The sequence below is a fragment of the Ursus arctos genome, unplaced genomic scaffold (assembly GCF_023065955.2).
Source record: "Ursus arctos isolate Adak ecotype North America unplaced genomic scaffold, UrsArc2.0 scaffold_16, whole genome shotgun sequence".
Classification (NCBI taxonomy): domain Eukaryota; kingdom Metazoa; phylum Chordata; class Mammalia; order Carnivora; family Ursidae; genus Ursus; species Ursus arctos.
Window position 1 is genome coordinate 43,845,447 of NW_026622830.1, and position 20,997 is coordinate 43,866,443.

At 41.9% G+C, this 20,997-nt stretch overlaps 1 long non-coding RNA gene across 3 annotated transcripts; it reads right to left on the minus strand.

The window, feature by feature from the left end:
• Positions 1-3,158: 3,158 nt before the first annotated feature.
• Positions 3,159-11,421, minus strand: LOC130541850 (uncharacterized). 3 transcript variants are annotated; one of them, XR_008959415.1, is made up of 3 exons: positions 10,743-11,421; positions 4,124-4,366; positions 3,159-3,628 (listed from the first exon to the last, which is right to left on the minus strand). It is a non-coding gene; the product is annotated as an uncharacterized LOC130541850 (long non-coding RNA). The 3 variants fall into 3 exon arrangements; XR_008959413.1 differs by having other exon boundaries at positions 3,159-4,366; XR_008959414.1 differs by having other exon boundaries at positions 3,159-4,369.
• Positions 11,422-20,997: the final 9,576 nt, after the last annotated feature.

The following is a 20,997-nucleotide window of genomic DNA, read 5'->3' on the forward strand; positions in this document are numbered from 1 at the left end:
GGGGCACCTGGCTGACTCAGTCAGGAGAGCAGGTGACTCTTGATCTTGGGGTTGTAAGCTCAAGCCCCATGTTGGGTGTAGAGCTTATAAAAAAAATAAAAAGCATTTTTATTTATACTTCATAAGTCAAACTGAACACACGCAATGATTTGGGGAAGTGGTATTGCCAAATGGTGACATTTTTGTGAGGAAAGAATGAAGGTCAAGGGTTAATTTTTCCCCCAATTTGTTTATGCAGAGGCTGTAAACTTGTGGTCCCAGGGCCATGGCTCACCCACAGACAGGTTTTGTTTGCCTGTCCTGCTAAAATTAAAATTATGTGTATTGGAATAAGCTACCAAAATTTTTAAATTGAGAGATTTTATGCCAATATCTGCATTTCTAGCTTTCCTTCAGCAATTAGAAGACTTGGCAATGTGAGGTCCTAAGTGGTAATAACCATTTGAGCCAAGCGGTGGGCATAACCTGGAGACTGACCAAGATCCAGTCCTTGACCAAGTCCTAACCAGGCTCCTCTGAGCCTTCCTCTCTACTGGGCCTCAACCTTGGCCTATAAAGATTTAAAAAAACACGAATAGTTTCTAAAAGCTCAAGGCCACATCCCTAGGATGACCCAGCCCCCCTTAAAGTGCTTGCCTGAGAAGGCTCAAGGCTGCCAAAATAATTTCTTATTTGTTTCAACCAATACCTGAAGGGAGGGTCCCTGGATCCCAATCTCTGTGGGAGGGCAGGAGACTAACTTCCCTGTGTCCCTAACTTCCCTAAGTTTGCTAACTGAGCTGTATTTCTCATGGAACACCTTCCCTTGCCACTTTTTGTAATTTTTCACTTCCCTGACTCTACTGAGACCCCACTCACTGCCCCCCATTCCTTCATTCTCCCTTTAAAAGGCCCAGTCACCTCTGTACAAACCAAAGTTGTGTTCAGTTGACACTACACGCTTTTCCCTACTGTCATAGTTAATACTGATTCAAATCCGCCCTTACCACTTTGACAGGTGTCTGGCTTTGTTTGTCTTTGACAAGATGTAATGCACCGTCCCCAGTTTATCCTGGTCCCCACCCTCCTCACTCCCTTCCTTGTGTAGAGGCTGAGTATAAGTTGGCAATTATCAACTCGCATGCTCTGCTATTTCATACAAGGAAGTGGAAAGGAAAATAATTTTTATGCCCACACGTCTCTTCCAAAGAGGGAAAATGAGAGATACAGAAAGCCATGTGTCTCAAGAAAAATGGGAGAATGCACGATTCTTTTAGAAACAAAGGCCACGTCTACTTAATATTGAATACGTTGCTCTGGCTACTTTACTCCTAGACATTACCTGTCTGCTTCCTGAAGTCACCTGCCTTTGTATCCCAGAATCTAAAGTACCCACATCAAGCCATTGTTGAAGGCCTAAGTGGCTAGGCTGTCTGGACACAGTAATGAAATTATAGGCTTAAAAGCTACCTGAGGTACCTCCCCATAGCCTTCAGCTTCCACCTTAGATGATCCTCAGCTCTTGGGTTTCCATGTGAGACCAACCATCCTCAGCGTTCATAGCCTTATTTCTTATCCCCTCAAAGCTGAACCGCCAAGTGTGTTAAGAAGAAGCATTTTAGAGAACCTTGGTGTTGGGCAAGTGGGTGGTCCTGCAGAAAGGATTGGTTCATTTTCTCCCATATGGCTGTATCCATGGGGTCGGCAGGTAGTGGAGGATTGATATTCTGGGACATAATGTCAAAGGTACTGAAGAGAACGAAGCATTAAGACTGTCAACATTAGTTACAAGGCAGCGTCAGCTTCTGGCTTCATGCAGCATGAGCTGTGCTGTACTTGCCTGCTTATTCTTATTAAAACTGCAATTCCAAGTAATATTTATTGTCTTGGGCTAAGGACCCGATGACTGCCTGAGCAGCTAAAAGGAGTTGGTTGTATTGGTGTCCAAGACTTTCTTGACAAAGGATACAAAACTATTAACATTTTTCAAACATGAAGTGGTCCAGGCATTTAAGCATAAGATAATAATTTACAAAGGAATGCTTTTATCCCTGGAGAGCAGTGTGCTGAGTTATGGGTGGGCTAATTTCCCCCCCCTTTTTTTTCCTGTTTGGAAGAATGTGTCTAAGAGTCTGTTGCCCTCCATCATTAAAAGAGACTGCTGTACAGTCATAAGAACTCTTGACAGGACCTTGACTGGCAGGAGTTGGTGAGTAAGGCCAGGGTCCATCTGAAGCGACACCAGAGAGGAGGGAGATGAACCAGGTTTATAATTCCCTTAGGGCCCAGACTCTGTTTCCACATACTTCTGGACTCCTTGGGTACCAGACCAATGAAAGAGAGATATATAAATGACGAACACCAAGCCCCTCCTCAGTCGTGATTAGGTGTGGACTGGACCATGAATGTGGGGTGTTCTGGAAATAGTCAGAATCAAGTAGGTTCATTCCATCCATCTTTCCAGGGAAGATGGGCTTATTTATTTTACTTTCTATTGTGAAGAATTTGAAACACACACACAAGTCAATAGAACTATATAGAAGCCCATGTGCTGACCACCAGCCCTAACTTCCATGAACCCAAGGCTGCTTCTGTCTATCCACGCCCCATCCTATATTATTTTTTGGTGCAAAATTTAAACATTACGTGACTTCATTCACAAATATTTAAGTATATAGCTCTAAGAATAAGCACTATTTTGAACATAACCACAATAATACCATTTTCAGATAAAAAATTGACAGTAATTTCTTAATGTTACTATTTAAATTTCTGATTATCTCAAAAATGACATAATTGTTTTCAGTTTGTTTGAATCACAATTCAAATAAGATTCAGACTATGGTTAGGTTGCAATTCTGTGTCTCTTAAATCTCTTCTGATCTGTAAGATTCCCCTCCATCTCTTTTTTAATTTATTTAATTTGTTGTATTGTGTCATATTGTATTGTATTTTAATTCCAGTATAGTTAATGTATGGGGTTACATTAGTTTCAGGTGTACAATACAGTGATTCAACAATCCCATATGTTCCTCGGTGCTCATCAAGATAAGTGTACTCTTAATTCCCTTCATCTGTTTCCCGCATCCCCACTTCCACCTCCCCTCTGGTAACCAGTTTGTTCTCTACAGTTAAGAGTCTATTTTTTGGTTTGTCTCTCTCTTTTTTCCCCTTCGTTCATTTGTTTTGTTTCTTAAATTCCACATATGAGTAAAATCATATGGTATTTGTCCTTCTCTGACTGCCTTATTTCTGTAAGGATTATACACTCTAGATCTATCTATGTTATTGCAAATGGCAAGATTTCATTCTTTTAATGGCTAAATAGTATTCCATATATATATATATCGAAAAAATATATCTATACTACATCTTCTCTATCCATTCATCTATTGACATTTGGGCTGCTTCCATAATTTGGCTATTGTAAATAATGCTGCAATAAACATAGGAGTGCATATCCCTTCAAATTAGTTTATTTGTATTCTTTCTTGTATTTGTATTCGTGTATTTGTATTCTTGTAGTGCGATTAATGGATCATATGGTGGTTCTATTTTTAATTTTTTAAGGAATCTCCATACTATCTTCAACACTGCTGCACCAGTTTGCATTCCTACCAATATCATCTCTTTTGTTCTTGTTCCATATCTGTTGGAGAAAGTGGAATTTATTTTTTAAATTGCATTTTGAAGTAAAAGCAGAATACATAGATGAATAAATCTTACCCAAATCTCCCAGCCACTATAGCACTTTGCCTTGTCCTCTATTGTGTCCCCTACTGTGTCACATTAGAATTGTTTGTCACGCTATTTTTTCCACCACTCAGGTGCCCTGGGGCCAGCAACAGTCTCTTACCCATTTCTGGATCCCCAGAACTAGCACATTGTCCAATAAGTGTTTTATTAAATACAGTTGAAATACATTAAATACAGCTGAAATACATTAATTCCCATATGAATGGAAAGCCATGACCCACATGGAATCGGAATGGGTCTGGGAGGAAGATTTGTTTGTGTAGAGCCTGTGAGGAAGTGGTTCCCACCCAGCAAAGTGGGGTGACCAGAGTGTGTCAGGGTCCCTGTGGCAGGGGGAGGACATGTGTGGGGAATTAGAAAACATTTCCACAGTGGCTCTGATACCTACCCCATGACAGATTGTGAGAATGGCCTCAATTCTTCACTCCTCCCTGTATTCAGGCCCTCTACCATGTGCCTTTTCAGTTGTCTCACTTCTTAGAGGTGAGCCTCTGTTCTCATCCTTTGATTTGGCTTTGGCCAAAGAATGTCAGCAGATATGATGCGTGCAGGGGTGTGAGATAACACTTTTCCATTTGCTCTTCCTGTCCTGCTCTTCTGCCTTCACCAATGAAAACACGCTGGAACTAGCCTGCTGGAGGATAAGGAGAGTGAAGCGAGTCCAAATGCCCTAGTCACTCCAGCCAAATCCATGTCCATTCTGATCAGCCAACACCAGCTGCCTCCCAGACTTAGGAGTGGGTCTCACTAAGTCAGAATTGTCCAGCCTAGTCAAGTCTAAATCACTAAATGCTTCTTGTTGAAGGCGCTAATTTTGTGATCATTTGTTATGCAGCATTATCGTGGTGACAGGAAACTGATACAGCTCCTCTCTCTCTCTTTCTGTCTCTCACACACACACTTAAACATACATACAAACATATGCATGCATACATCCTCCAAGTTGAGATCCCTGATTTCAATCTACAGAGAAAAGACTAAAAATGTTAAAGATAAGCTATAAGGACATCAGGGTGATTAAATGGTGGTAGCATGGGTTATAATTCTTGTGAAAAAATTGTTCTGTAGTCCACTTCTTGATACGAATGGGGGATTCTAAGGTTATAATGAATAAATTCTGAGGTTGGAGAGGGATAAGATTGAATGTATGTGAAATATTGTTAAATTATTCCTCTTGGGTGACTCTTCACTTTGTAGCCATAAATAATGTATCACATAATCAGGTATCAGGCCTATTGTTTGTCTTCCTCAAAATTCTAGAAGTAACTAGGGGTGCCTGGGTGGCTCAGTTGGTTGGTTGTCTGACTCTTGATTTCAGTTCAGGTTATGATCTCAAGGTCATGAGATCGAGCCCCCATCAGGCTCTGATTTCAGCAGGGAGTGTGCTTCTCTCTCTCCCTCTTCCTTTGCCCCTCCCCCTGCTCTCTCTCTCTCAAATAAATCAAAAAAGAAATATTTTAAAAATTCTAGAAGTAACTAGAATTAACTCGGAGAAGGTTGAGAGATAAGATTTTGCCTTCTTATGAAAATCATTTTGCCTTATAACGATTGCAACAAATATCTTACCTCTCTTCTTAATCAGCAGCAGCAAGAGCAGCTAATGGATACAGAGTGCTTTCCTTGTGCCAGGCCCTGTGCTTGGCACGTCATGTGCGTCATTTCATGTAATACTCAACACAAACTTCTCAGGGAGGAACTGATGTTATCCCATTTTACAAATGAGGAAACAATCTCAGAAAGGTCAAGCAACATGTCCTAAGTTCATGTAGGTGGAAATGGCATACCTAAACTTGACATGTGTGACTCCATAGCCAGTGCTCTCTATTATGTCACGTCCTGTCACATCATGTCATAAAACACTCCATTCCAATATATTACTACATGTAATTCCCTGAGAGAAGGGACCATGTCTCTACTCTCTGTGGTATGTATTTCATGTCTATCTCCCATGCACTATGTATTCTCCATGCTTGGTAAATAATTGAATAAATAATTGAACTGAAAATGAAAATACATTAATTTGTGCTCCGCCCCACCCTTGGCACCCTGTTCTTTCTCGGTCTAGCCAACTTTTTGGGTGCCTCCGACTACCTCTGATGTTCTTGTAGCTGCAGTGCATACCAAGAGCTTCCTGCCTCTGCCACCACAGCACCTTTTCCTTTTCTGCCCCAAGGCTTTCTCTAATGCTAATGGAAGCCCATATAACCTATAGCAAGTGCTGGAAGGGCAGGGAATATGGGGAAGTTCATTCTTCTAAGGGCACCCCTCCACCAAAGGGAGTAGGGGCTGGTAGGTAAACATCCCAACCCCTTATCCTTTGGTGGAACAATTCTGAAGTGTGTCCTCAGGGGGACTGAGTCCAGTGGCCCAAAGTAATGACTCATCCTAATGGGTCATCCCAATAACGGCCCAATGACATATCCTTTGTCACTATCCCTCGCTCCAGTTTTCTGGGACCACCTTCCAAATAGACTTTGGGAAGGCTCTGGTTTCAGGATTATCCAAACCAAGGCCCCCAGTCTTCTCCCCACGGTAAATGACACCACTCTTCTGGCACCTGGTTGTTCAAGACAAATACTACGTATGATCCTTGACTTTTTTCTTTCCACCTCATATCCAATCATACCCATTGGCAACTAAACTTCTCCCTCTCTCCATGCTTGACCTCAATGTGCCCCCACTCCTTGCTTGGATTTTCTAACAATAGCCTCTTCACTTCCTGACTTCAGTTTCCAGAATGATCTTTTAAGATGTTATTCATGCCACAGTGCTCTCCCACTGAAAGCTTGTTGGTGGTAATTATAATCAGGGCGTTTGTGAAGCATTTTCTAGGTGCTAGAATCTGTTCTGAGGCTGTCAAGTGTATTAAACTCATTTATGTTACTAACATAATATAATAAAAAATATTATTATTAAAAAAATAAACTCATTTAAACCTTACAAAAACCCTGAGAGGTAGATACCACTTTTATTATTTCGTGATTTAGAGGAAAATTGAATATATAGTTACATAGGAGTTAAACAATTTGTCACTCTCCTTAACACATGGCCTGCTTTACACCTTCTAAGTATTCAGATAGTTGATGGCAACTTTTTTATGTCGCTGGATTACCAGTGAAAATGATTTTGCTATTTATGGTTTCTGTTTGATGCACTCTGAAGGGGAGAGAAAAACTACTTCAAATTTACCAATCTGAAGCAAATTAAGCAGAATCCCAGGAGGAAAACTATGATAAGAGAATCTAACTGTATTGCAAATGTGAAATAACTTCACTGAAGAGAGTCAGAGAGGGGGATCGAGGGGAAGGTGTTGACCCAAGTAACTTTGGAAATGCATGGAGTCTATACTCCTAAAGGCAAAAGGAACTGCACAAAACCTTGTGCTCTATTTGATCAACTTATTTCTCATAGGGGAAGAGTTAACGAGTTTGATACTGTTATACCTGTATATGGAACAGAACAATTAAGCTAATGGATGATGATGATGGGAGCCAGTTTCTCATTGTTGGAGTGGGAATTTGCATGTGAGCAAGGGAAGGAAGCTGGAATGAGCCATGTGGTAATGGGTTGGAGTTAGAGATATCAGTAAGAACTCATGTTTAACTCAATGTAAGTACACATGGTAACAGATAGATATGTGTGTTTATACATGTATTTCTTTGCTCTGTCAGCTTGAGACAGCCTAGAAGCAATGACACCCTCATGGCAATGAACACGCCTAGTGCCCAGATCTTGGTTTCTAATACCACCGTCCAATAAAAGGAATCAGGGCTCCTTGGAGAAATCGCTTATTTTACAACTGGGGTGGGAAATATACCAGATGAGCCTGGAGACTTATAGTGCTATAAAATAAAAAAAGCGCTAAAAAGTATAACACACACACTGATGGGGGTATGTCAAAAGACCACAGTAGCCAGCTGAAACAGCTCCCAATGGCCAAAACTAGAACAATGTGAGCAAAAAAATAAATAAAATTATATTAAATAAAGCAGGAGTAAAATTAAAAACAAATATCTATGAGCCCATACTGATATAAGTAAATGATGAATAATTAATGGGGGAGAAGAGACAAAAGTCCCAGGCAGAATTTCAAGTAGGTTATGTGGATATTCCAGGCTCAACATGGTGGAGCACAACTCCCTACTCCTTAAGGATGGGCTGCACACAGTGACCTCCTTCCAAAGAGCACTGTGTGGAAAGGGGAAATAAAAGAGGAGCTTTACAGTGGAGAAACCTGACCAACACTACCTTAGCCGGGTGCTCAAAGGCAAAAGCAGCAGTCATATTCATGTCGATAGTGTGTGCCCTTGCTATGAAGTGAAGAAGATGGCTCCGTGATCTTCCTCCTGAAAACCCATCATCCCATTTTAATGGTGAGAAAAACACCAGACAAGTCTTCATAGAGGGACATCCTGCAATATACCTGGCCAGTAACTTCTCAAAACAGAAGACACGAATAGACACTTTTCCAAAGAAGACATCCAGATGGCTAAGAGACACATGAAAAGATGCTCAACATCACTCAGCATCAGGGAAACACAAATCAAAACCATGACGAGATACCACCTCCCACTGTCAGAATGGCTAAAATTAACAACACAGGAGACAACAGGTGTTGGCAAAGATGCAAAGAAAGGGGAACACTCTTGCCCTGTTAGTGGGAATGCAAACTGGTGCAGCAACTCTGGAGAACAGTTTGGATGTTCCTCAAAAAGTTAAATATAGAACTACCCTATGATCCAGCAATTGCACTCCAAGGTATTAACACAAAGGATACAAAAATACAGATTCAAAGGGGTACCTGCTCCCCGATGTTTATAGCTGCGTTATTAACAATAGCCAAACTATGGAGAGAGCCCAAATGTCCATCAACTGATGAACAGATAAAGAAGAGGTGGTGTATATATACACAATGGAATACTACTCAGCCATCAGAAAAATGAAATCTTGGGGCGCCTGGGTGGCACAGCGGTTAAGCGTCTGCCTTCGGCTCAGGGCGTGATCACGGCGTTATGGGATCGAGCCCCACGTCAGGCTCCTCTGCTATGAGCCTGCTTCTTCCTCTCCCACTCCCCCTGCTTGTGTTCCCTCCTCGCTGGCTGTCTCTATCTCTGTCGTATAAATAAAATCTTTAAAAAAAAAAAAAAAGAAAGAAATCTTGCCATTCACAATGGCATGGATAGAGCTAGAGTATATTACGCTAAGTGAAATAAGTCAGTCAGAGAAAAACAAATACCATATGATCTCCGTGGAATTTAAGAAAGAAAACAGATGAACATATGGGAAGGGGCTAAAGGAAAAAAGGAGAGAGGGAAACAAGCCATAAGTGACTCTTCCTGATGAGATCAAACTGACAGTTGATGGAGGGGGGTGGGTGGGGGATGGGCTAGATGGGTGATGGGTATTAAAGAGGACATTTGTCGTGATAAGCACTGGGTGTTGTATGTAAGTGAAAAATCACTGAAATCTACTCCAGAAACCAATATTGCACTGTAGGGTAACTAACAACATTAAATTAAAAAATAACTACCAAAGTCACCAAAAAAAAGGAAGTCTGAAAAACTGTCACGGTCAAGAGGAGCCCAAGAAGACATAATGATCAAGTGTAATGTGGTCTCCTGGATGGGATCTTGGGACAGAAAAGGGATATTAGGTTAAAAATCTTAAAGTTCTTAAAAAGTTCTTTAAAAAAATCTTAAATTTCTTAAAAAAGGAAATCCAAATAAACTATAAACTGTTTAATAAGAATGTCAACATTAGTTCATTAATTGTAGCAAATGTTCAATTCTAGTGGAAGACGTTGATAATAGGGGAATCTGTGGGCAGGGGGCTATATTTTTACTACCTTTGCAATTTTTCTGTATATCTAAAACTGTTCTAAAAAAAACAAAAACCAAATAAACAAATACAAAAACAAGCAAAATAAAAGAGAAAGTAAATCGAGTTATACCATATGTGCTTACTTAGTACTTTGTGGAGATTTGACAATTTCTGGCTAAGCTCACATAAACCACCCAGACAGATAACTTGGATTTCAAGGGGGACAGTATTTGGATCAGAGTTATCTGGTCCCACTATCAGCAATGATCAAATTCATCGTGGAAAATCCCAATCTGAGCCGCGATTTGCGATGGGGAGACATCTTTGATCCATTTCCCACCCCTACAAGAAGCAAAGAAACAAGAGTTCTAAAATTTCTTTCTGAAAGCTTCTCTCTAGCGATGCAAGGAAAAAAATATTGAGAGGAAGAAAAATAAGTCTGTAAGCAAGCTTCTGCAGTATGACTTAGGGGAAAAGCATTTTGAGGATAACTTCTGATTCACCTTAACTAAACCCTTCAGTGCTTGAGGAAGTCACTGATGGACTTTCTTTTTCACAACCCGAAGGCCCTATTGAGGCAAAGTTCATTACTGTAGATTTGGGAAATACATTGAATTTGCCTGCTGAAGCAAGTGGCTTCCCACCCCTTTGGCTTATTTGCTCTCTATAGATATGATGCTCCTGGGAAGACTCTGATCCTTCTTTGTGTCTGCAAGACCCCTCTACTATCCCAGGCAGGGTTGCTGAAGCCTCATTGTGGCAGACAGGGGAGCTCTGGAGAAGCTGAAGCATTAATACTACCCTGATTGTTTTCACTTTTACTTAAGTATAATTAACAAAGAAATTTCTAAGATACTTAAAATGTGCCTTGTGGTGATTTGATAGATGTATACATCCTACAAGGGTTGCCACCATCTAATTAACACATCCATCAATTCCCATATTTATCTTTTGGGGGGGGAGTTTAGAACATTTATGTTCTGCTCCCTTAGCAATTTTCAATTAAATAATACAACGTGATCCACTGTAGTCACCATATGTTACATTGGCTCCTCAGACCTTGTTTATCTTATAGCTGAAAGTTCGTACCCTTTTACCAACCTTTCCCTACCTGCCCCACCCCCCACGCCTGGATGTTTTTAAGAAAAAAATGTCACAGCTACTTTTAAATAAACAGTTATACAAACTTGAAAGATGATTGGTTCTACTTTCGATTTTCCTTCTCCGCCTCAATCATTGTCGATCTGGGTTTCAGTCTGGATCGGGTGTTGTCAGAGCTCCACTCACGCGTCCTCTGGCCCTTTGCATTTTCAGGCGCACCTGCTCTTGGGCTGGCTTCACCTTCCACAGCCGGCTCCTGAGCCTCTGCAGGGCTGTTCCCAAACTGTGGGAACTCACTTTGCCTGCAGACAGAAAACACAAACGCCTGGGAATTTACTGCCCCTGGGGGCAGCCCTGACCTGTGACTCACTGGGGTTGGGGTGGGGTGGTCCAGGGGTGGAGACTGGGGCTGGCCACCCTGATTGGTCAACTCCAAGTGTGCCCTTCACCAGGGCTGAGCCAAAGTGGCCCTCAGTGGGATTTTCTTGACATTTTACTGGTTTAGCCTTGCTCCCTTCTCTGGTCTACTACCCCACTTCAGGTTTTTCCCGGGAATACTTCATCATAAATCCTTTTTGTACAAATGCCTGTCTCAGGGTCTGCTTCTGGGGATCCAGACTGAGACAAAACTCAGTTCCCCATTTAGGAAAGGAGGTGCTGCCAGGAATGTGGTTGGCTGACAATATGCTGCTTTGGGGGTGGCCCCTGGCCAAAGCCTGAGCAAGACACAGGTGCAGGTCCTGGCCTTTCTTTGCAGGGTAGGGCTCCTCCAGCAGGCAGTCCCTCCCTCTGGAGCTCCCAGCCCTGCTGCCTCTTCCTCAGCTTGCAAAGACAGGTTGCAAAAGTGCCAGGTTGCAAAGGCAGCACCTATGACTTTTGTTATTTGTTGGGTGCTTGCTTCTGTTACATTTCTTTTTTATTTTATTTTTTAATATTTTTTTATTATATTATGTTGGTCACCATACAGTACATCCCTGGTTTTTGATGTAAAGTTCGATGATTCATTAGTTGCGTATAACACCCAGTGCACCAAATTGTGCATTTTACTTTAGCTATCTCAGAGTGAGGTCGCCCCTGAAAAATCTTTGTGGAATGTTTCTGTTTCCTTTCCCCCCACAGTTTGCCAAATGAACTTTTGTCTCAGAATCCTCGTTTCCATAAAGAGAAGTAAACAAGTCACCGCCTCACTGGTAACTGTCCAGGTGCAGCAGGCCCGTGATCACGTGAGCATTGGGAATCAATTTCTTTTAAGTCAGATTCAGGGATGGGCAACAAAGAGGATCTGTAAATTTCTGAATCCACAGTCATTTGTGGACAGAGTAAGAAATGGAATCAGGTGGGGGGCCTGGGTGGCTCCGATGGTTCAGCATCTGCCTTCAGCTCAGGTCACGATCTCCAGGTCCTGAGACCAAGCCCCATGTCAGGCTCCCAGCTCAGCAGGGAGTCTACTTCTCCCTCTCCCTCCCCCTCTCCCCTTGCTTGCGCTCTCTCCTTCTCGCTCTGTCTCTCTCAAATGAATGAATAAAATCTTTAAAAAAAAATGGGGCCGCGTGAAAGTGAGGGATGTTCGATCACAGTTCATGGTAAGTTGCAGTTTTGGCCCAAATATCCTGTGCTAACGAAAGCCCTGTGTTCTATCACATAGAGCAGAGCTGCTCAGCTTTGGCACTGCCGACATGCTCATGGAGCATGCTCATTCGAGCCAGGTCGTTCTTTGTTGTGTGGGGCCGTCCTGTGCATTGTGGGATGTTCAGCAGTATCCCTTGCCTCCACCTGCCAGATGCCCTAGTATCGCCCCTCCCCCTCTCGCTGTGATCCAAATGTTTCCAGACATCCACAAATATCCCCTGCTGGCAAAATCATCCCCCTGTTGAGAGCCACTGGCATAGAGGTTGCTTTAGCCTGAATGTGTCATCCCCCCCTCCACACCCATATGTTGAAACATAACCCTCAGTTAGGAGGTGGGGCCTTTGGGAGGTGCTTGGGGAGAGTCCTCATGAATGGGATTAGAGTTCTTAAAAAAGAGACCTGAGTGAGTTCCCTTGCCTTTTCCACCATCTGAGGGTACAACAGAAGTCAGAGACCCTGAAGATGCCCCCCCCAACCATGCCAGCCTCCTGATCTCAGACTCCCAGCCCCCAGAGCTGTATGCAGTATATACCAGAGAAACAATCTCAGTCCAGCAGAGGTGCCAGAGGTGACGAGAGGTGAGGGTATAAAATAGAGGAGGGAGAATCAGCTCCAGCCTCCAGACCAGCAGCAGTTATGGGGATTATAGCTGATCTCACTGCCCTTCCCCTTCTGTTTTCCCAGGGGATGCCCAAAGCAGAATCCTGGACAAGCTTGTTCCCAGATGGGATGAATGTCTATTTCAGCAACTGGACTTGAGTCTCTTTCCCTGCTGCCAGAGGTCTTGATTGCTGATGGCTAACGGCTAAATCCCTTTCCAGGCGTTGCCTTGGCTGAAGGGAGCCACTTTACTCAAGGTTACACCCACCCCCTCCCTGAAGGCAGCCCATGTCCAGTGACTGGTCAATAAAGGGGTACAAAGGTCTAGTCCTTTTGAAGATTTGGATCTTTAACCCTGGAACATTTTCATATTTTATCTCTCTATCTATGTATCTATCTATTTGTTTTCAGCATGTCCTTTTTATTTAAAAAATTGAGTATAAAACCATAAGAGACTAGGGAGTCTGGGAAACAAACTGTGGGTTACAGAAGGGAGGGGGTGGGGGGATGGGGCAACCAGGTGGTGGGTATTAAGGAGGGCATGGGTTGTGATGAGCACCGGGTGTTATACATAACTAATGAATCATTGAACACTACATCAAAAACTAAGGATGTCACATGTGGTGGCTAACTGAACATATTTTTAAAAATTGAGTATAGGTGACACACAATGTTACATTAGTTTCAGGTGTACACTGTAGTGATTCAACAAGTTTATACATGGTGCTAAGTTCACCACAGTGTGGCTGCCATCTGTCACCATACATCACTCTGACAGTATCATTGATGATATCTGTATGCTGTGTCTTTTATTCCTGTGACTTGGTCATGCCATCACTGTAGACTCTATGTCCTTCACCCATTTTGCACAACCTCGCAAACCCTTCTCCTCTGGCAATTATCAGTTTGTTCTCTCTGTTTGTAGGTCTGATTTTGTTTTTTGTTTGTTTATTCATTTGTTGTTTTAGAGTCCCCATATGAGTGAAATCGTATGGTATTTGTCATACTCAGTTTGACTTACTCACTTAGCGTAATACCCTCTAGGTCCAGCCATGTTGTCTCAAATTGTACAACCTCATCCTTTTTATGGTAGTGTAATATTTGTGTGTGTGTGTGTGTGTGTGTGTGTGTGTGTGTGAGACATCTTCCTTATCCGTTCATCTATTGACGGACACAGGCTGCTTCCGAATCTTGGCTATTGTAAATAATGTTGCAATAAACATAGGGTGTATATGTCTTTTCAAGTTAGTATTTTTGTGTTCTCTGGGTAAGTACCTACTAGTGGAATTACTGGATCCTTTGGTAATTCTATTTTTAATTTTTTGAGGAAACTCCATACTGTTTTCCACATGGCTGCACCAATTTACATTCCCACCAATGGTGCACGAGGATTCGATTTTCTCCATATCTTTACCAGCACTTTTTATTTCTTGTCTTTTTTATTTCAGACATTCTGACGGGTGTAACATGATGTCTCACTGTGATTTTCATTTGCGTTTCTCTGATGATTAGTGATGTTGAGCATCTTCTCATATGTCTGTTGGGCATCTGGGTGTATGTCTTCTTTGGAAAAACATCAATTCAGGGCATCTGCCTGTTTTTTTCCATTGGATTAGTTGTTTGTTTGTTTGTTTGGTGTTGAGTTGTAGAAGTTCTTTATATATTTTGGCCAGATTAGCCTATTATCAGATATATCACTTGAAAATATCTTCTCTCATTTAGTAGGTTCTTTGTTTTGTTGGTGGTTCTCACACTGTGCAAAAGCTTTTTATTTTGCTGTAGTCCCAACAGTTTATTTATTTTTTATTTTTTTAATAATATTTTTATTATGTTAGTCACCATATAGTACATCCCTAGTTTTTGATGTAAAGTTCCATGATTCATTACTTGCGTATAACACCCACTGCACCATGCAATATGTGCCCTCCTTAATACCCATCAACAGCCTAGCCCATCCTCCCCCCCCCCCGAAGCCCTCAGTTACTTTCCCAGAGTCCATAGACTGTCATGGTTCATTCCCCCTTCTGTTTATCCCCCCCTTTTTGCTTTTGTTTCTATTGCCATAGGAGATGTATCTAGAAAAAGTGTTGCTATGGCTGATATGTTCTTCAATTTTTTTTTCTCTCTTCCTGGGTTACTATTTTGGATTAAACTTCTGTGACTCTTATCTATGGACTCATATTTTCTAAGGCTTTGCCCTAGGATCTGGAAAACTTTTTTCCATTTATCTTCTACTTCATCTATTGAAATTTTTACTTCCATAATCATTTTTTAATTTCTAAAAACTCTTTCTTTCTTTTTTTTTTTAATAATGATTTTTTATTATATTATGTTAGTCACCATACAGTACATCCCCAGTTTCCGATGTAAGGCTCGATGATTCATTAGTTGTGTATAACACCCAGTGCACCATGCAATATGTGCCCTCCTTACTACCCATCACCGGTCTATCCCATTCCCCCACCCCCCTCCCCTCTGTAGCCCTCAGTTTGTTTCTCATAGTCCATAGTCTCTCATGTTTCATTCCCCCTTCTGATTACCCCCCCTTTCTTTATCCCTTTCTTCCCCTACTGATCATTCTAGTTCTTATGTTCCATAGATGAGAGAAATCATATGATAGTTGTCTTTCTCTGCTTGACTTATTTCACTAAGCATTATCTCCTCCAGTGCCGTCCATGTTGTAGCAAATGTTGAGAACTCATTCTTTCTGATTGCTGAGTAATATTCCATTGTATATATGGACCACAACTTCTTAATCCAGTCATCTGTTGAAGGGCATCTCGGCTCCTTCCACAATTTAGCTATTGTGGACATTGCTGCTATGAACATTTGGGTGCATATGACCCTTCTCTTCACTACGTCTGTATCTTTGGGGTAAACACCCAGTAGTGCAATTGCTGGATCATAGGGTAGCTCAATTTTTAACTTTTTAAGGGACCTCCACACGGTTTTCCAGAGTGGCTGTACCAACTTGCATTCCCACCAACAATGTAGGAGGGATCCCCTTTCTCCACATCCTCTCCAACAATTGTTGTTTCTTGCCTTGTCTATTTTTGCCATTCTAACTGGCGTAAGGTGGTATCTCAGTGTGGTTTTGATTTGAATTTCCTTGATGGCTAATGATTTTGAACATTTTTTCATGTGTCTGTTAGCCATTTGTATGTCTTCATTGGAAAAGTGTCTGTTCATATCTTCTGCCCATTTTTTGATTTGTTTATTTGTTTCTCGTGTATTGAGTTTGAGAAGTTCTTTGTAGATCTTGGATACCAGTCCTTTATCTGTAGTGTCATTTGCAAATATCTTCTCCCATTCCGTGGGCTGCCTCTTAGTTTTTCTGACTGTTTCCTTGGATGTGCAGAAACTTTTAATCTTGATGAAGTCCCATAAATTCATTTTATCTTTTGTTTCTCTTGCCTTTGGGGATGTGTCATGAAAAGGGTTGCTTTGGCTGATGTCGTAAGGTTGCTGCCTATGTTCTCCTCTATGATTTTGATGGATTCCTGTCTCACATCGAGGTCTTTCATCCATTTGGAGTTTATTTTTGTGTATGGTGTGAGATAGTGGTCAAGTTTCATTCTCTTGCATGTAGCTGTCCAATTTTCCCAGCACCATTTATTGAAGAGACTGTCTTTTTCCCACCGGATGTTTTTTCCTGCTTTATCAAATATTAGTTGCCCAAAGAGCTGAGGGTCCATTTCTGGGCTCTCTATTCTGTTCCATTGGTCTATGTGTCTGTTTTTGTGCCAGTACCATGCTGTCTTTGTGATCACAGCTTTGTAGTACAGCTCGAAATCCGGCATTGTGATGCCCCCAGCTTTGTTTTTCCTTTTCAACAGTTCCTTGGAGATTCGGGGTCTTTTCTGGTTCCATACAAATTTAAGGACTATTTGTTCCAGTTCTTTGAAAAACGTTCTCGGTATTTTGATCGGGATAGCATTGAAAGTGTAGATTGCTCTGGGTAGCATGGACATTTTAACTATGTTAATTCTTCCGATCCATGAGCATGGAATATCTTTCCATCTTTTTATGTATTCCTCAATGTCTTTTAAGAGTGATTTATAGTTTCTAGAATAAAGGTCCTTTACGTCTCTGGTTAAGTTAATTCCAAGGTAACGTATGGTTTTTGGTGCTATTGTAAATGGGATGGATTCCCTGATTTCTCTTTCTTCGTTCTCGTTATTCATGTACAGAAATGCAACTGATTTCTGAGCATTGATTTTGTATCCCGCCACGTTACTGAATTGCTCTATAACTTCTAATAGTTTGGGAGTGGCTTCTTTTGGGTTTTCCATATAGAGTATCATGTCGTCTGCGAAGAGAGACATTTTGACTTCTTCTTTGCCGATTTGAATAGCTTTGATCCCTTTTTGTTGTCTGATTGCTGTTGCAAGGACTTCTAGTACTATGTTGAATAATAGTGGCGAGAGTGGGCATCCTTGTCGTGTTCCTGATCTTAAGGGAAAGGCTTCCAGCTTTTCCCCATTGAGAATAATATTTGCAGTAGGCTTTTCATAGATGGCTTTTATGAGATTGAGAAATGTACCTTCTATTCCTACACTGTGAAGGGTTTTAATCAGGAAAGGATGCTGTATTTTGTCAAATGCTTTTTCGGCATCGATTGAGAGGATCATATGGTTCCTGAGTCTTTTCTTGTTGATATGATGTATCACGCTGATTGATTTGCGAATATTGAACCACGCTTGCATCCCAGGTATGAATCCCACTTGATCGTGGTGGATAATCCTTTTAATGAACTGTTGGATTCTATTAGCAAGTATCTTGTTGAGGATTTTGGCGTCCATATTCATTAGGGAAATCGGTCTGTAATTCTCCTTTTTGAGGGGGTCTTTGCCTGGTTTGGGGATCAAGGTAATATTGGCCTCATAGAATGAGTTTGGTAGCTTTCCTTCTGTTTCTATTTTTTGAAATAGCTTTAGGAGAATAGGTATTATTTCTTCTTTGAATGTTTGGTAGAATTCCCCAGGAAAACCGTCCGGGCCTGGAGTTTTGTTATTTGGAAGGTTGTTTATCACTGACTAAATTTCTTCATAATTAATTGGCCTGTTTAAGAAATCAATTTCTTCCTTTTTCAATCTTGGTAGTTTATAGGTTTCCAGGAAGGATTCCATCTCTTCCAGATTGCTTAGTTTATTGGCATATAGCTGTTGATAAAAATCTAATAATCCTTCCAATTTCAATGGTGTTCGTCGTGACCTCTCCTTTTTCATTCATAATTTTAATAATCTGGGTCCTTTCTCTTTTCTTTTGGATAAGTCTTGACAGTGGTCTGTCAATTTTATTGATTCTCTCCAAGAACCAGCTTCTAGTCCTGTTGATCTGCTCTACTGTACTTCTGGTTTCTGCTTGATTGATTTCAGCTTTAATTTTGGTCAACTGCTTCCTTGTGCGTGGATTAGGCCTGTCCCTCTGTTGCTGTTCCAGGTTCTTGAGGTGAGAATATAAAAACTGCATTTTAGATTTTTCTATTCTTTTGAGTGAGGCTTGGATGGCTATGTATTTCCCCCTTAGGACTGCCTTTGCAGTATCCCATAGGTTTTGGACTGTTGTATTTTCATTCTCATTGGTCTCCATAAATTGTTTAATTTGATTTTTGATTTCCTGGTTTATCGAGTCATTCCTGAGCAGGATGGTTCTTAGTCTCCAAGTGTTTGAGTTTCTTCCAAATTTTTCCTTGTGGTTGAGTTCCAATTTCAGAGCGTTGTGGTCTGAGAATATGCAGGGGATAATTTCAATCTTTTGGTATCGGCTGAGACCTGTTTTGTGTCCCAGAACATGGTCTATTCTTGAGAATGTTCCATGGGCATTAGAATAGAATGAGTATTCTTTGGTTCTGGGGTGTAGTGTTCTATATATATCTAAGAGGTCCAACTCGTCGAGTATGGCATTCAAAGCCTTTGATTCTTTGCTTAGTTTTTGCCAGGGTGTTCTGTCTATTTCTGAGAGTGGAGTGTTGAGGTCCCCTACTATTAATGTATTTTTATCTATATGTCTCTTTATTCTGGTTAAGAGTTGGCTTGTGTATCTTGCTGCTCCCCTGTTGGGGGCATATATATTTATAATTGTCATATCCACTTGTTGAATACTTCCTTTAAGAATAATATAGTGCCCTTCTGCATCTCTAACTATAGTCTTTAGTTTAAAATCCAATTTATCTGATATGAGAATTGCTACCCCAGCTTTCTTTTGAGGTCCATTTGCGTGAAAGATGGTACTCCATCCCCTTACTCTCAGTCTGAATGCATCTTTGGGTTCGAAATGAGTCTCTTGTAGACAGCAAATGGATGGGTCATTTCTTTTTATCCAATCTGCAACCCTGTGGCGTTTGAAGCCAGAATTTAAACCATTAATGTTCAGGCTGAGTACTGAGAGATATGCTTTTAATTCTGCCATGTTGTCAGTAAAGTCTTTGTTTGTATTGGCTGTGACTTTCTGTTTTGTATCACTCTTGGGGCCTTTTTACTTTTATAGAACCCCCCGTAATACCTCCTGTAGGGCTGGTTTCGTGGTTACAAAATTGGCTAGTGACTGTCGATTCTGAAATGTCTTTATTTCTCCATCAATTCTGAATGACAGCCTTGCTGGATAAAGGATCCTTGGCTGCATGTTTTTCTCTGAAAGAGCTTTAAAAATGCTCCCCCAACCCTTTCTCTCATTCCAGGTCCGTGTAGACAGGTCTGATGTAATTCTGATGCCTTTGCCTTGGTACGTGAGAAATTTCTTTGCCCTGGTCGCTTTCAATACTGTATCCTTGGATCTCATATTTGCGAAATGCACTATGACGTGACGTGGTGTAGGTCTGTCATGGTTGAGCTTGGGAGGGGTCCTCTCTGCCTCTTGGACACGAATTTTTGTTTCCCTTGCTAGATTAGGGAAGTTTTCAGCTACAATTTGTTCAAATATCTCTTCTAGACCTCTGTTTTTCTCCACCCCCTCGGGGATGCCGATGATTCTAACATTGGATCGTTTCGTTGAGTCAGTAATCTCCCGTAGCCAACATTCGTGGGCGTGGATTTTTTTAAGACCATCTTCTATTTTTATTTTTTCCTTTATTAACCCATCCTCCAATTCACTAACCCTTTCCTCCGCTTCCGTGACCCTGGCCGTCAGAGCCTCTAGTTTTGCCTGCATTTGGCTCATAGAATTTTTAATTTCTGTCAAATTCGCTCTCATTTCCACCCTTAGGGATTCTATATTCTCAGTAATATTTTCCTGAATACTTTTTTCAAGTCTACTCATTATCTTGACCATTGTTACTCTGAATTCCATTTCTGATAATTTGGTTACATCCATATCCGTTACTTCTGTGGCAGAGGCCACTGACTCACTGTCTTTTCTTTGCTGGGGGGGGCTTTTCCTTCTTGTCATTCTGATGAAGAGAGGTTGCGGGGTTTCCAGAGCCCAAAATTATTGACTGGGTCCCAGGCCGTGCCCCTTGTTTTATAGGGATCTTAGAGATGTGGGCTTCTTCTTTAAAGATTTTATTTATTTACTTATCTGAGAGAGGGAGACAGACAGTCAGCAAGAACAAAACAGAAGCAGGGGAGTGAGAGAGGAAGAAGCAGGCTCCCAGCAGAGGAGCCCGATGAGGGACTCCTTTCCGGAACGCTGGGATCACGCCCTAAGCCGAAGACAGGCGCCCAACGACGGCGCCACCCAGGCACCTCCGGTTGTGGGCTTCTTGAATTTTCAGCCTGCCTTCTGTGTTCTGGGGGAGGGGCCTGCCGCGCCGATACTCAGGCAACCCTGTTTGGTTAGAGTCTCCGTGTCCCCTGCGAGGGAGGATGGGGATGGGCACTCTCTGACCCGGTATTTCCAGGCTTTTGTTCTCTGGCGGCTTTCCCTGGCGGCCGGCTATGCCTCTTCTGAGGGTCAGAGCAGCAGAGGCTGCATTGTCGCAGAACAGAGGGATTGCGGCCCGTTCTCCACTGATGTTCTGGCCACTTTACCTCTATTACTGTTGGTGCTGCTCAACCCTGCAGCGTCCCGGGATGTGCGCCCCACACCCGGCGTCCCTGCCCTCACTTCCAGGGCCGGCGCGTCTCTGTCCTTTGTGTTTCTAATGCCGCCAGCCACCGGCCGCCCCGCGCGCTC